This window comes from Quercus suber, unplaced genomic scaffold (genome assembly GCF_002906115.3).
Source record: "Quercus suber isolate HL8 unplaced genomic scaffold, Cork oak 2.0 scaffold_149, whole genome shotgun sequence".
Lineage (NCBI taxonomy): Eukaryota > Viridiplantae > Streptophyta > Magnoliopsida > Fagales > Fagaceae > Quercus > Quercus suber.
Window position 1 is genome coordinate 1165736 of NW_027069610.1, and position 14460 is coordinate 1180195.

Sequence of the window (14460 nt, forward strand, 5' to 3'; positions counted from 1 at the left end):
TCTTCATCTTCTAGAACTTTCTTTTCTTGGACTTTAAAATTTATGAAAGGGTATGCGGGGGTAATTGATTTTGCATTGATTATAATCAATCACACTTTAAGTAATTAAAATCAATAAATTCTGTAATGAACAAAAAAAAAAAATGAAGGAAAATTTTATTTATTAAAACCTACCATTTTTTTATTAAATTTTTTTTAGACATGCCATCTATTTTTGTTTTTTGATGAATTTATAGAAGATAGAACCACCAATATTTATATTTTATTTCATCAAAAAAATTTATTTAAACTTTAGGGTTGAAAACTTAGGGAGGGGTGATGTAGTAAAATATATTTTGGGGTAGGAAATTGATAACTTGTCGAGACATTGAACCCATCCGTGCACTTTAATTACATATTAAGCATTAGAGTTGGATTTGTGCTGGAAGAATAATCAAATTGCATGAAATTGGAGGATTCTAGGCTAAGCTTTCTTAGCACTAATAGCACGTATTGACAATCCTTAGAATAGTTGATCTCATCTCAGAATATATAGCTATTGAATCGCCTTAGCCGACTGTTTGATGTAAACATTAAGCATTCATTATGTAAATAATAAATTTTGTTATTTTTTTAATAAAATAATTTCAAAGATGCGAAACAATTGGCTTGATTAAAAAATATCTCCCACATATTGTGTCCTCTAACAGTTAAGGCAGTTAGACCTAAAGGTTTGAAATTAGTTATATTTGCGTAGAAATTATTCAACTAATATGACCTTTGAATGTTTCTACTAATATATTCAGCTAATATGACCTTTAATAATATCTAAAAATCCAGCTCAATGAAAAAAAATCTTAGAAATTAATTTGCTAAGAATATTATTCCCAAAACCCTATTGATTTCTTTTTCTTTGCCAACCGATGGGTCATGGGTGCAAAATATTTAGAAAGAAGGTAAAGAAAAAAAAAAAAAAAGAGAAAAGAGAAATTGCTTTTTATGTTTCTTTGCACATTTAATGGTAATAACATAATTTACCGGAATGAGAAAATTAAAAGAAATAAAAGGATAATTGAAAAAAGAAAAAGAAAAAAGAGAGAGAGAGAGATAATAGGAGTTTATCTAGAAAATTATCCAATTAATTAATTAAGTTCCTTAATTTTTGAGATAAGAAGACAAAACGTGTAGCTTCCGTTAATAGCTGGCCTGGCTTCATGGGCCTCTGTGGAAATTTTCAATTATACCAAGAATGTTTTTCCACAGATGTAAAAACAATTTGGACTTTATACTTGTTTCTTACGCGCTGAATCAATTCGGTGCAAACTTGCCAAATGGAAAAATTGTTCCATCCAATCCAAGTAATAAACCTTGACTGAAAGTCAGGGGCCAAGGCAGTCTTAGTTTATTTTATATATGTTAAAAAATTAAGTGATAACAAATAAGTTCACGATTTTTTTAATCTATTATTAAGATTACTTTTTTATTTCATCAATAGCAACTGTAACAACTTGACACTTAATATTTATTGTGAAAGTGTTGTAAAAATGTTATAAATATTAGCATTTCTCTATATTAAATGCAAACAAAGGTGAACCCCTCTTTGAAATATATGATTTTTTTTTTTTAACCAATGAATTAAATTCTACTAAGAGTTACAATCCTTAATATCTACACAAAGTAAAATTTGCTTCTTGAAGTGAATGACAATTTTTTTTTTTGCTACAATAAGTGGGGGCAGCTTTTGAATATTGACAGGGTCTTAGTCTCCTTTTAGAAAGGATATAGATAGAAAGTGTTCAACAGACAAAAGTGAAGTTATTTAGAATACTTTACGAAAACCAAAAAAAAAAAAAAAATATATATATATATATATAAACACCTCTCAAGTACAAATTATTTTAGATTTTGCAACCAAGTTTAGAAGGTGGTATCTAAAGTTTGAACAAAAGGGTCTTCCTTAAATAATGGCATAGATAGTAACACAATTTTATATAATGAATGTAGTAACATGGGGGTATTTATTAAGAAGGAAAGTATGAGAATTGAAATAGTAGTAAACTACTTCTAAAATAAAAGATAAGCATATTTTGTTTATTGAAACTTTGAAATAAAATAAGTCGTGTTGGTGGTCCTAATTTCTTATTATTATCTCCAGCATTAAGGTTGAGGTCAGTCACTAAATAAATTGTATATACGGCACATTCGAACATGGAATCCAATGGGCTCATGAATTTGATAAGCTATAATTATCGAGGTTGCTGTGACTAATGATCGGTAATCACTGACCAACTATATTTGGTCATGTGCGGTTAGGTGGGCTCATTAGTTTGGAGTCTTTGGAGTTTGGACCCGCAAATCACGTTCCCTAAAATTATATTTACACCTAAACAATTATGTAGGATAAACAAACCTTATCAACAGAATGATTTGCAATTCTGGTTTTTTTTTTTTTTTTTTTTTGATAAAATTTCGACTTATAGTGTTCATTTTTAATGATTTCTCTCTCTATCATCAGAACAAAATACCAATAAATTTTTAGTATAGGCAAAAATTGAACCCTAAGTCTTTTATTTAACCATTAGAGACTTTACTAATTAAGTTAATTGGAACCCAGTGATTTGTAATTCTCTTTTAAGTGATTAATTCTAATAAAAAAAAAATTTATAGCTTATTTTGTTTACTTTGTCAAAATATATAGCAAATGGTTGACTCGTAAGTTTTATTGGTCTAAAAATGCTAAAGTAAATGAGCAATGCATGTGTAATAAAATGCAACAGTACAGTCCAATTGACCAAGCAAATTCCATCTAAAAAGAAGTGAATTTTGGGTGTGTGATAAAGAGAGACAGAAATCAAGTTCTTTGCAAAATGGTAATCATATCATCAACTACCAATGGATATTGTGGGGGGTATATACTATATAGTGTTTTGAGAGCTTGGAGAAAATTTGTTTTGTAGAGAGAGTAGAGTGACAAGTAAGGCAGAGATTATATTATACCTAATAAAAGTGGACTTTGTGGCAACATGTAAGAGAAATGAAATGTTGAAGTCAGGTAATAAGAGACCTAGTGCTTGGAAGTTTATACTTTAATTTATTAGAAAACGTAGACTTTCTTAATAGAAGCTGGCAGTGAGTTGGTCTTGAACTAAAGGGAAAACAATCTCTATCAGGAGCCGCTGGAAATGATTAAATTAATTAAAAGAGTTCATCAAATGAGTTGCTAATGAATCATACCTATGTTTTGCTTTTGTACTTGGGTACCTATCAGACTCTGAAGGCAACTTGTGAATGAAGTAGTCGTATTGTTTTCTTCAAAATGTTAAAACTATTATTAATTTTATTATAATAGATTACAAATTGAAATGATAAACGTGAACGTGGAATCAATGTCACAATAACAATTTAATAAATAAAAAATTTTGAAATATATAATTTAATTTGTGCTTAAAATTAAGTTAATACATAGTATTCGTAAAAAAAAAAACACTAATAGTATTGCTAGAAATATTCTTATTTTTTTAAATTGTATTTTATATTATAAAATAGGGGTCTAATATGACAAATCAGTGAATCACACCAACCATTCCTCGACATAAATACTTGTGCTATATATTCATCACTAATCAGTGATGAAACTACAAACTTTTATTCTTTTAGAGGGAAAGATTAGATTGTAAAAAGGAAAATTACAATGAAATTTAACACGTTAAGAGAGATTGTGGGAGAAATCAAAACACCAATTCAATAATTTGGTTTTAAATAAATTTTCAAAATACCAAAACACGTTATAGATTTATATTTCGTATATAATTTATATATTTATTTGAAGTACATATATCTTAATAAGATTTTAATACCCATGAATTGCAACGAATACAAATGACAGTATATTCTTAGTGTTCTACTTAGTTTATGTTTAATTAATTATGGTATGATATGTGTTTGATTTTTTTTTTTAATTTAATTTACATTTTTATTATTTTATAAAGAAATAATAAATTAATATGTCGAAAGTTATAATTAGTAAAGTATAAAATGGAACACTTAAAATGAAAAAGAAATTATTTGTATTACTATTACAAGTTTTTTTTTTTTTTTAGAGAGAGTTTTTATTTATAATGTCCACTTTTGATAATAAGTTTTTATCATCAAACTAAGACACTAATCGATTTTTGATATAGGCAGAGATTGAATCTCACATCTCTTATTATTTAATTATCATAGATTTTAAGATTTTATTAGTTGAAAAAATTGAAACTCACATATTACAAAATATTTAAATAAGGAAGAATAATGTAGATTGTATTAGACTTTATATTTGAAATATAAATTAAATTTACGTGAAGGTTAGGGCTTGCATTATGGAGATGGAGGCTGTGGACTTTGAGCTGGAGGACAATGACCTTATAGATGAGGATGAGGCATGAATCATGAATTTCATTTGGCATTAATGCCTCTGTCTCGCTTGTCCCTCTAATTGAAGGGAAAATTATTTTACAAACTAGCTGTATCCTGTACGCAGTCCCTTTCTCAAGAGTGTGGATCCTACATATCACCTTTCATTGATGCTCAAGTTTGCTATCATTTTACATCTTACATTGCCTCTTCGTTAGGGGTGGCAAAGTAAGCCAAAACACATTTGTCCACCTAAACTCACACACACTCTAATTAAACCCAAATCCCCCCAATTATTAGTTGGATTAAATGGACATCAATCCAATTAGACCCAGTAATTATTGGGTTTTAACTAAAAACCCATTAAGACCCATTTAACCCAAAAACAATATACCCAAATTCAACCCAATCCTTCCCATAAAAAGAAAAGAAAAGAAAAAAAAAACCCTAAGACTTTTCAGTGTTTTCATTTTCCTTCATTTTCTCAACCTCCAAACACTTCTCTCTCTCCTCTCACTTGCTCTCTCTCTTTCTCTCTCTAGCTCTCATAGAGAACAATGAGGCACAACAAACACATTTCTCTATAGCAATCCGATCTACATTTAGCAAATCAAAAGCACGAAAATTCAAACTTGCAAGTTTCACCGACGCGTGGATTGGTGTTGCCCAAGGCTTCAATTTGGATCTTAAGCCCTTCTTCATAACAAGCGATTGAGTGATCCACCTGTTTGAGCATCGAAAACATGTCGCCTTCTCAAACCTGAATGGCCCACTCCAGAGTTGGAATTGCCTCTTTGAACTGCCCTAGACTCGAGTAGATTGCTGCCAAAACGTGAAGGTTCATCCCCAAGTCTAGACTCGGCTCGCCATCATCTCCACCAGAGCACCGCTCGAACATGTACTTTTTGACCTGATAGTTTTCATATTATATCTCAAACACCATTACTAGGTTTGAATTATTTTATTTTATTTTAAATTTGGGTAATTTAAGAATGGGGTAATTGATAAGGATGAGTTCATTTTTCTCTTTTTTTGGTTTAGAAGAATTTCTATTTGTTTCAAGGATAGTTGCTTTCGAAATTCCAGGAAAGTTTTGAGCTTGAAATGACATTTCTTTGTATTCATTGCACTGTTTGGTTGCCAACAAAGTGAGAGAAAATAGAAAAGAAAAGAAAATATTTTTTTTTTATTTGGATTTTTAATATAATTGTTGATGTGGATGTGTTTACGTGGAATTTTTTAATCCTAAGAATGAAGACTAGAGAGAGTGGAAAAGGGAATCCAAGAAAGTGTTGGGATTTTCACTTTAATGGCATTTTGGTAATTTTAATAATTGGGTAATTGGGCGAGTTGAGGTTTACCCATAACAATTGGGCTGGGTTGGATTTGGATTAGAAGCAATTAGTTAAATGAGTTTTAATGAGTTTTATATACCTAATCCAATTATGCTCATCCTAAAGCCACCCATTTGACACCCCTACTCTTCATTAAATTATTTACTTGTTATCTTTTTTCACCATAAGTAAGTGAAAAAGAAAGATGAGAGGATAAGGCTTATAAGAATTAGTTAAGAGTCTTATAATTTACAGATATTGTCCAACTCTTTAATATGGAATTAAGGGTTCAAATCGATCTTTAGAAAAAAAGAAAAAAATGGTTCAAATCGATCCTCCGCCACTTAAAATAAATTTTTTTTTTAAATGTGTTAATTTTAATTTCACATTAAAAAGAGAGTACTCTTTAGTCTTTACGCACCCATTTAATCAAATGTCATCTTTTTATTTATTTATTTATTTATTTTATTTTTATGGACTACTATATGTTCATTTTAAGTATTTTCCATCAAATATATTCTTTTAGTTCCACCAAAAAAAAAAGAAAAAAACAAGAGAGAGTAAAATATTGATTTCCAAGGCCCCATTGAATTTTTATTTTATATGATTGCCTTTGGTATAATTACCCTAAAATGTTGTCTTTTTTGTTAGGAAAATGCTTTAAATACTTCTGACTTGTATATAACTTGTTATAATAAATTTTTGAAAGCGCATTTTTAAATTATGGAATAGTATAAATCATTTTAGTGACGCAACAAAACCCAAATTCAAAAATGGTAGTTTCATCAACTTGCTCGACATGAACATGACTTGTATCGTGGTGGGTGTGTGAAATTTATTGATCATAATGGCCATTCTGATTTGAATGTAGAAGGCAAAATGATCAAGAACTCCATCATCATCTCTACCATTAATGCAATGTGTTGAATTAGCAAAACTATCGGAGCATTCTTTTAGGATGTTCATAATTTGATCATAGGTTGCTACATTAAAAATTTTGTTGTGGCCGTGGTTTAGAACACATTGGAACTTTGAAGTACTTAGGATCCGTTTGGATATAATTGAAAAATAAAAATACTGTAGCAAAATAATTTTTAAATGTGTGAATAGTACCATATGACTCATTTTTAATGAAAAAATTGCTGAAAAGTGAAGTTTGTGGGTCTCGTGAATAGTGCACGAACCTACTGATGTGCACTGTTCACATTAAAAAGTCAACAATCATGGCTCAAAAAAAAAAAAAAACGCATATGCAGGATGTGAGAAGCGCAAAACGCGCTTCCCAAATGCTCACTTAATCTAGATCAAAGAGTTTCACTCTTTTTTTACATTATCAAAATGATCTTACAAACCATTGACATTAGTGCTCATATTTATAATTAAAGGGTGATAATATGTTATTTATGTCATACATTGGGACATCCTCTATGGTTTAATCCCTCTCATTTAACTATTGTCCTTTACCTCCAAAGACAACGCAACTATTAAATTTAAAAGCCTAAATGGCCAAGTCTAAATGAAATATATATATATATATATATATATATATATAGATATAGATATATCTATATGCAGAAGCTTATCTAGAAGTAACTAAAATGGCCAAGTCTAAATGAAATATATATATATATATATATATATATATATAGATATAGATATATCTATATGCAGAAGCTTATCTAGAAGTAACTAGCCAGACACTTATTGCCATCAACACTTGTCAATCACAAGTCATACCCCTACCATTTTGTGTAAAACAGATTGTAAATTGTATCTGAATTTGGTTTGAGTTCCGTTAACTCCCCCTACGCTTGCTATTTGCTAAGAACTAAAAAGGGCAATTCGGATGGTCAGATTAAACTAGTAATTGGCTTCTACCCAAAAAAAAAAGAAAATAGTAATGGGCAAGCATTCTCTAAAACTGGGCAAATGACTACTTAGGCCCATTAGAAGGTTGATTTGTTTTTGCGTTCTCAACACTAGGCCCATTAACGGAGTTCAGGTTCTGTTCCTCTCCAGCTTATTGATATCTTTTTGCGTTATCAATACTAGCGAAGTCACATTTGGAGGTGGGTGTTAAGGAACTTTTTGCCTTCTCACTTCACCCGTGTAAAAGATTTAGAACAGAATTACGGGAAAAAAGAAAAAAAAAAAGAAAAAACTATTTTTACAAAGCACAGTTCATGTAAGTTATAAGAATGGTACATTTTCACCCAAAGTAGCAAATATTAGTCACATTTTTTTCCTACAATGTACATTTTACATGATACTATTCATATAAGCTAATCAATGCCCCACAATTATTCCAACGGCAATGTTGTGATAAAGAATTTGGAAATAATTTATAATCTCTAAAATACCAAGATTTAAATGTATGGGAATTTAATTTCTGCCGTGTAAATTTTCGTTTTATAAAATTTAGATTAAGTACACGTGTCACCCAATGGTCACTACCATGTCAGCCCTCTCTTACATTAGTGTGACCTGATCATGTCATGTCACCTGCCACGCCAGCAAAATCTGCGATATTAGTTGCATTTCTTTGGGCTTGAATCTAGCTTGATCCAATTCGTCAACACAACCAGGATCTGACAATCTTTTGTGAACTGCTTTCCTTGATAGTTGACTAAATCTTCGTAAACTTGTTTCAAACTCAAAGGCTCTAATAATCTTCTAGCTTGAGTTTAAGGAGGCTATTAAAGATAATATCTATTGGTTTTTATTTTATTTTTGTTTTTATGTATGGCCCAGGAGGCCCAACTTAGTATAAAGCCCTTCTAGGGCCCACCCTAGACCTTGTAGCTCCTTTATATACTCTATTATAGTTATTAGCATTTGTACTTTACTAATAATATCAAAGACGTAATCATATAAGGCTTTACATTGCAGTTGTAGACCATTATGCCGAATCACGTCATTTTTCATAATCTTTCTCTCTTTCTCTATTCTCTCACTTCCATTCACCCTCTACAATATTGCTCTCCTTCAATTTATTTAACATTTAAAAATTAAAATATTATAGAAGTTAACAATAACAATAATAATGGTTGTAATGACTTGGTGAGATGGTAATATGATATTATATGATGCTGGTAGTGATGGTGGTGGTAGACTTGATAGTGGGTACTGGTGGTGGACAAAGTAATGCTGGTAACGGTGATACCAATGATGTCAATAGGGCTTGAGCATAGAATTTAAATGCTTCAAAATTCTAAGTTCAACATAAATGATAACATTATATAAGCTTTTTGCGCCAATGAAAATGTTGCCGTGAAAAGATCTAGGAGGTCACATTTTTGGTTCTTTCCTTGGTTCTTTCCTCGTTGGAATCAAATTGGCATATGAAGAATGCTCACATTTTTTTCATTCAAGGAATTGGTTTCTAAGGATTTTATTTAGTTAGATAGTTTGGTTGTTTTATTTTATATATATATTATTTTTAAGAAATGGGTTTATATCACTTCAGAGCCGAATAAGGGTGCATTTGTGATGAAGCGATGGTTGTTTTGTTATTGAGTCTTGAAAGTCGGTTTGAGGTGTGTTGTGTTTTGATGGGGTTTTAGGTTTGCTAAGATTCTGGATTGTGACAACAACTAGATAGAAAATGAGGAAAGAGAGCGGAAAAAAAAAATCATAATTTGTTTTACTAAAATATAATTTAAAAAAAGGAGGAATTTTTTTTCCTACTGCGATGCAATTTTAAAATATAAAGTTAAAGATCTAAAATCCAAAATTTAAAATTTATGGGCTAAATTAAATGACCATTAATTTAAAAGGTGTAATTTGTAATTTAGTCAAGTATTTTTAGTTAAGGAAGTAGTTTTACACGTAGCAAAGAAATGATAAGAAAAATGAGGATAAGAGAATTGAGACATGTACTATAATGGTATTCGCTATTGGTAAAAAAATTACAATCAAAGATAAGCTTTCAAATATTTCATCATAGAAATCAACAATACAGAAAACTTACACACACAAACACACAATAAAGGGGGAGGGTGAATTTGAAACCAGGTGTGAGGACATCAATTTTTCTTTTGGTGTCTTTCTTTGCTCTTCATGTAAATCCATGGCTTCTTCTTTTGCAAAGTTTTCTTCAATACTGCCATTAACCTCTTCACTCAACTCTCTTTCTCCATTATTTTTTACGGTTAAGCAAGTCATTCTTTTTATTTTTATTTTATATAAGATAAAAATTTTACTTTAATCTAATTTCAGTTTATAAATGTGAGTTTCCCTTTTCGAGACTTGAATCATGAGAAAATAGAGTTTTAATATAAATGGATAATCCTAATAGGTTCTAACAGGACAAAAATTCTACGTGAAACCCAAAAAAAAAAAAAAAAAAAAGGCAAGTCTATAAGAGGAAATATAGTTTTAATATAAATGGGTAATCCTAGTAGAGTTCTAAATTCTAATGGGACAAAAATTTTATACGAAACGGAAAAAGTAGGATTGAGTGAGTTTTGATAGTCATACTCATAGTAGTACTTGGACTAGTAGGTCTCCAAAATAAAAATAGTCACATTCTGCTGGGCTGTGAAGCCCAATTTGGATTTGGTTGCAGGTGGGCTGTTACTATCAAGGCCCAATTTGGTTTTGGTTTCAACTTGAAATCTGAATTAAAAGAAATTAAAATCAGTTTCTAATAATTAAACCCCATGGCCTAAACCTTCCTTCATTTCACGTTAGCCCAACATGGATTTTAAAACCAAATATGTGTAGTCTGTGTATGAAAAAATAAATATGGTAGGTTAGGTATGTGCTTTGGACTCACTTTTCATAGGGTGGGAAAAGAATTGAGACAAGGTGTTCTTTTTTTTTACAAGTTGAGGAGTTGGCCAAGCCTCTAATAACTCGAGGACACCTATGTTTCAAATAGAAATTTTTAAAGTTCAAATTCCTACTGATCACCCCATTATAAATATTGAATTATTAAAAAAAAAGATTGTTGGGATTGAACTCATGTTCTTTTTTAAGGGAGAAGAGAATAGCATGAGTCACAAAATGTTTATTTTTATTTTATGGTCTAAATAATTGAGACCTTGCATTCGTGTAATGGAACACCAAATTGAGGAGTGGGGTCCGAAGGATCAAAATATTCTCATCACATTAAGGCGCAAAAAAACAATGCTGCCATTGTGTGTGTAGCTAACGCCGGTTGAAGGATGGCACATGTGTCCTTGACCATTCTACTAATGCAGCCACATGCGTGACTAAAAAGTCTGAAATGTTCCACCAAATTTTCTACCAATGAATCATGCAAATGCTTTAAAGTACATTCAATAATGATTTCTGAAGGAGGTTCCATACCAATAGTGTCCCCTTCTTCAAGAAAACAAAAATTCTAGCCACATCATATTTACTCAAATTTACAGTCTGCCTCTACCATAAATTGAGTTTGCTTTGTTCTCAAAATCTCTCTTGAAAATTGCATATATAAACTCACTAACACTAATCCATCAATGGGTATGATTGCATTAAAAATATGGTCCAATCTGAAACAAATTGGGATTCATATACTGGTAGCTAAGTACCTAACTTTTCTTAAAGTTTCTACCATAACAAAAATAAGATTAACCATAGCCATAGGGGATAAGAATTTATATGGGGGATGGTGCTCAGCTACCAGAAACACGTCATCATGTTGATGAGAAAATGGAACATATAGTTCTCTCGATCAAGGAATTCAGTCCTAACCAATCGCTCCAAATTCAGGTTTCGAGGAGGAGACCACTGTAGTAGAGTAAGGTAGTGACAGAGGCTACTGGTTGAGACACTAGTGATGAGAGCAGTCTCACTGTTGACCGAAACATCAGTGGCATAATAGTCTGCAACAAAGCATGAAAAAGCATAGAAAGCCATTAATTACAGAACCCAGCAACTAATTTGGTAAAGTCATATACAAAAAACTACTTGAAATGGCATAATAGACTATATTATTATAGACTGTAAAAGTAGCAGTAGCAACATTAATACTAATAAACAGAGATCAAAGAAACACCCAGAAACACTTAAACCCCTCAAACCTACTTTTTGATCCATTAGCAGTGTTTTTTATGTGACTGAACTGAAGCATCAATAGCATAATGTGCTGCAAATATGATATAGTTCAAGTTCAACATGAACATCTACATATAACCCACCAAAAAAAAAAAAAAAAAAAACTCAAAGCATAGAATCACAATAGGTATTAATTAACATTCTTCCGTATTTTGTTTAAGCATGGCCTTGCTTACTAACAAGTAAAAGAATGCATGCATTCAATAATACTAATCACACACAAACAGAGAGAAAGAAAGAACATACCATGGCTCTGACTTATGATTGGGAACGAGGAAAATTGGGTGGAACAAATAGATTCACGTTGAAGATTGCAGATTCAAAATGCTGTTAAAGTGTGAATGGTCAGCTGTTATTCAATATTGACACCTAACCTTCAATATGTGTTAAACAAAAACTGGAAAACTGAAAAAAGATGGGGAGAGTGAGAAGTGAGAAACCCAAGAGAGAAAGAAAGGGCTCTGAAACGAGTGTTAACAGCTGTTGGGCCTCGTTGATGCCAACATTGGGCCTATCGACACACCTCAACCACTGTGTACCCAACAAATTGCACTGTCGTGGCAAAAATAAAGCTTATGAGACTTATGAGTTATGACCCTTTGTTGCTTTTTATAATTTTCTGGTTCTTCTTATTTGGTTTTTGTTTTTGCCGAAGCTCACAGAAAACCTAAAAGAGACCTGTGAAGAAAATTGAAGCAAGCAAGTAAAAACGAGAGGCTGCGGAGTCTACAAGAGAGTTTGAGAAAATCTAAGTCAAGATTTTAGTGGATGCTCTATTTATTCCATATATGTATGGAGAACTTCCTAATTATTTATTTGTTTGAAAATTTACTTTCTGGACAAGAAATTTTGACTTTCTGAAGAAGGGAATTGTTTTTCTAACAAGAAAAAGAATAAGGAAAAAAAGTACCCAGGCTATGTTTCTCAAAATAAAATAAAAGGTAAAAAAAAAAAAATTGGCACTATTTTAAATTTGGTTTTTTAATTTTATAATTTTCATTTTGGTTCTCATATTTTTAAACTTGCTGTTAAAAATATATTTACTAAAATGAAAATTGTGAAAAACAGAAGACTAAATTAAAAATAGGCCTGAACCCTTTAGCTTTACCTTTTCTTTTCTCTTGTGTGTGTGTTTGTTTTTCAAAATAATAATAATAGTAATTGTCTTTCATTTGTGTTGTGTGTAGTATAACTTGCCTCACTATTTCTTAAAAGTTACCATGGCTTTTGAGCGAAATTTGTGGTTTGCTTGTGTACTTATAACCCATTTCCCTCTCCCTTGTGTATGTTTGTTTCTCAAATAAAATAAAATAAAATAAAATTAAATTAAAAATTAAAAATAGGCCAAAAAATATAGGGACTAAAAATGTGTTTTTTTTAAATGAATAAAATGATAAATTATGTATAATTCCTTTTTGGGTGAAGTAAATTAGGTTTTTTAACTATCTTAAACACACGTTGCATTGAATTTAATTGTTATTAGAAAGTTTTTTCTCAATCAAAACAACTATATTTAGACTTGGAAATAAGTTTTATGTTTTTTAAAATCAATATTACAATGTGATAGGTTTATGATTACAGATCTTAGAAAAAAAAAAGCATTAACGAATTTTATTTTCGTTTCTATTAGCATAATTAATACTAATCAGTAATGAGAATTCAGGAATAACTTATATTTAAATATTAAATTCATCAAAAAAACAGAAAAACCTAAATCTTAAAACCATGACCTAAAAACTGTTGACAAGGATAAAAGGAAAATAGGCCCACGGTAAGAGTTGAAAACCAAAGTCATCAATAGAATAGTAGAAAGTAGAAACCGGAGGCTGGAGGAGGAATGGTTAATTGTAATTTGCAAACCTACTTTTTTTCAAGTTTCAAGGTTTGAGAAATGACTTTCTTCATAAGATTGTGCCTTATGATTTACGGTCATACTTGTTGGTCTCGATGCAGCAATCCGCAAAATTTTATTGGGTGCTTTATATAATTCCATATATATGTATGGAGATCTTTCTCTTTAAATGTTGGCTTTTATTTGTTAGAAGAGAAAAGTCACTTTCAGGACAAGAAATTTTGCTTTTTGAGCAAGGAATTACTTTTCTGACAAGAACATAAAAAATTACCCACAAATATTCTTAAATTGAAGGCCAAAATATATCAAAATAAAATCTATGGCCTATTTGGTACACGTGTTTAAACAACAGTTTTTAATTTTTTTAAAAATACGTATGGATAAAAAAATGTGTGAAAATACGTGTAATGTTATTTAAAAACTAAAAATATGTGTACCAAACAGGCCTAAAATACTTAAACAAAATAGCTAAATTTAGACTTGGAAAGAACTTAAAAAAAAAAAAAAAAAAAGTTTCACCCACTAAGCGAAGTTTCAATGTACTGTGACCTAAAGCCTGACCTAAAGAAAAAGAAAAAAAACATCTAAATCTTGAAACCATGACCTAAAAACTGTTGACTAGGATGAATGGTAATAAATAATTAATAATAAGCCCACGGGAAGAGTTGAAAACAAGGTCACCAATAGTCAATAGAATAGGTGAAACCGGAGGCTGGAGGAGGAATGAATTGAAAAGTGAAAGCCTAGCTTCTCGTTATAAGGCTCAAGAACCGATTGTCCTTATTCACAAAGAAAATTTTAAAAGAACCGATTGTCTTCCTAAGATTGTGCAACCTTA

The 14460-nt window shown here is 30.7% G+C and overlaps 1 long non-coding RNA gene across 1 annotated transcript; it reads right to left on the reverse strand.

The window, feature by feature from the left end:
• Positions 1-11156: 11156 nt before the first annotated feature.
• LOC112006391 (uncharacterized) lies at positions 11157-12537 on the reverse strand. Its single transcript, XR_002882338.2, has 2 exons — positions 12017-12537; positions 11157-11538 (listed from the first exon to the last, which is right to left on the reverse strand). It is a non-coding gene; the product is annotated as an uncharacterized LOC112006391 (long non-coding RNA).
• Positions 12538-14460: the final 1923 nt, after the last annotated feature.